This window comes from Equus quagga, unplaced genomic scaffold (genome assembly GCF_021613505.1).
Source record: "Equus quagga isolate Etosha38 unplaced genomic scaffold, UCLA_HA_Equagga_1.0 207779_RagTag, whole genome shotgun sequence".
Classification (NCBI taxonomy): domain Eukaryota; kingdom Metazoa; phylum Chordata; class Mammalia; order Perissodactyla; family Equidae; genus Equus; species Equus quagga.
This window is the reverse complement of record NW_025798977.1, coordinates 28892-31680: the sequence shown is the minus strand read 5'-3', so window position 1 is coordinate 31680 and position 2789 is coordinate 28892. Positions and strand designations below refer to the sequence as shown.

The 2789-nt window shown below is 39.8% G+C and overlaps 1 pseudogene; it reads left to right on the top strand.

Annotated features, from left to right (window-relative positions):
- The first annotated feature begins 1167 nt into the window (after positions 1-1167).
- On the top strand, positions 1168-2092 carry LOC124233616 (olfactory receptor 1044-like; annotated as a pseudogene).
- Positions 2093-2789: the final 697 nt, after the last annotated feature.

The following is a 2789-nucleotide window of genomic DNA, read 5'->3' as shown; positions in this document are numbered from 1 at the left end:
CTTACACATCTGACCTGCTGGTGAATAGATCATGCAAATTCTGGTCAATTAGGGCAGCGGGACTCACACAGTAACCAAACTCCCTTTCTTGCCTCTCTGTCATTTGTGCCACTTGCATCTCTACAATTAGCTCCCAAAAATTCTTCATAATCTCCCCTGAGCCACAGCAGCTGTCAGAGGGAGCCTGATTACCCCTGGCGTTTCCTGGCTGCGCACTCTAGTGCATCACTCATGGAGACTCATCCACGCTCTTCTCTAGCAGACACCACCCTCCCTGCTCCAGGGGGTCCTGGACCACAGATGATCTCTATCCCTTGTTAATGACGGGATATGACTCAGTAGGCGGGATAGGACCTGAGGGCCTAATGGGGAAGTGGGAGTGTGTTATATGGAGGAACCTGCCATAGCTCTGCTGCTGCACAATTTTGTAGGAAAAACAAAGAAATATCTCATTACCTGCATCTGTCACTTAACTATGCTTTTCTATTACAGGATACAACAACATTTCTAGAAATTTGAAAACAAAAACCATCATGTCGTCATATGTAGATTGTCTAGACCAAGTAATTGTAAGAACTATTGCCGTGATTCTGAGGACTTCAAGTTCTTTTTTTTTTTTTTAAGATTTTATTTTTCTCCCAAAGCCCCCAGTACATAGTTATGTATTTATTTTTGGTTGTGGGTCCGTCTAGTTGTGGCATGTGGGACACCGCCTCAACATGGCCTGACAAATGGTGCCATGTCCACGCCCAGGATTTGAACCAGCGAAACCCTGGGCCGCAGAAGCAGAGCGCGTGAACTTAACCACTAGGCCACAGGGCCAGCCCCAGGACTGCAAGTTCTTAATCTGTAAGATAGAAATAGCAAAAATTATCATAAATATTACATAGGTTGGTGTAGAAATAACGTGTTTAATTTGGATGAAAGTGTCCTACAAACTCTTTACAGTGCTATACAAATGGAAGCAGTATTATTATTATTGTTTTATCAATTTATATGCAATTGTACATTTCAGGGAGATAAGTTTACCAACAACGGATTTAGCAATCTCTTTTTTTCTAATTGCTGAAAAATAGAAAGGAATGGCAGTTTAACCGTTAAGATAATATTATGATATTACCCTCCACTTCCATTTCTTTCTTAACCAGGGATTTCCAGACCTGAGTGATGGCTGTTGAGAACTGCACCGTGTTTACTGACTTCCTATTCCTAGGACTTTCTGACAGACAGGATGTGCAGCAGGGGCTCTTTGTTCTATTTCTGCTGGCTTGTGACATAATTGTGATTGCCAATCTAGGGATGATACTGTGCTCCAGAAGGGTGCCAGACTCCACATGCGCATGTATTATTTCCTGAGCAATCTGTCATTCTGTGATGTTGGCTACTCCTCTACTTTCACTCCCCAAATGCTGGCTGATTTCTTATCTGAGCAAAAAATGATTCCATATAATTTACATGCCATTCAGATGTATTTTTGAGGGGCCTTTGCAAATGCGGGATGTCTCATATTGGCCATCATGGAATATGACCTTTATGTAGCCACTTGCCGTCCTCTTCTTTATACAATAGCCATGTCCAGGAGAGTCGGTACCCAGCTAGTGGCCATCGTGTATATGGAAGGTTTGGTTGATTCAGTAATCCACGTGATGCACATTTCATTTGCCATTTTGTAATTCTAATGTCATCAATCACTTTTTCTGGGACATCCTACCCTCACTAGCTCTAGCCATAACTGTCAATGAGATTGTGGTGTTCACTTTTGGTAGTTGTGTTCTGGGATACAGCATCATCACTGTCCTCCTCTCCCACAGCTACATCATAACTACCATCCTTAGAATGAACTCAGCGGAAGGAAGATGAAAATGCTTCTCTACATGCACCTCCCACGTAACCACTGTGCCTATATTTCATGTTACACTCTGGTTCATGTATTTGTGATTCAGGTTATCTTACTCCATGGACACAGACAAAATGGCCTCTGTTTTGTATAAACTTGCCATTCCTATATCAAACCTACTCATCTACAGCTTAAGGAATAATGTGAAAAGTGCCCTGAAAAAAATCAATCATCACTAAATTATCTTCTGGGTAAAATTGCTTTTTCACCAAAAAATATTTATGTAAAGATTCTGAGAGCTAAAGTTCAGGTACTTTGACATAGCTTCCTGTAGTCTCACCAATACACCTTCTAGATATTTGTTATTGGTTATCATTGTGCCTACATTGAGTGTAGAGAGCCTTCAGTATTGATCTTATCCTTGTCTCCAAGCTAAGGAAGAGTTGTAATAGAATAATTTTCCTGTTTTGCAAAGAAGGTCTGTTTATAATTCCCTTCTGTGTTCATGGTTGTTATCCAGGGAAATATGGGCAGAGCAATCCCTCCCCTCATGTCAACTCAACTTTCTCTTCTAAGTTTCCAAGGTTCCAATATTTTTTTAAACCAATAGTTTAATAAAGTTGCTTAGTCTGAGTAAGTGTTAGTGGGTTACATTACATTTATTTGTGTCTTTCCTTTGTTCTATTATCACCCTATAAATGTTCTATTGTAGCACTTAGAAGTTTATAAGTAATAAATTAATAACTAAGAATAAATTAAAAAGTCCTGCCCTCCCTCAAAGTTCCATAAATGTAAGTCCCTTGTCTGTCTTGTCCTCCAATATTTCTACTTTGCAGTTTACGATACTCAACTACAGGATGACATTCAAAATAAATTTATTCATTTATTGAATAAATGAATGAGTGTTCCCTGCAAAATGCAATGATCATCATCCCCTTCCATTGTTAGTTTT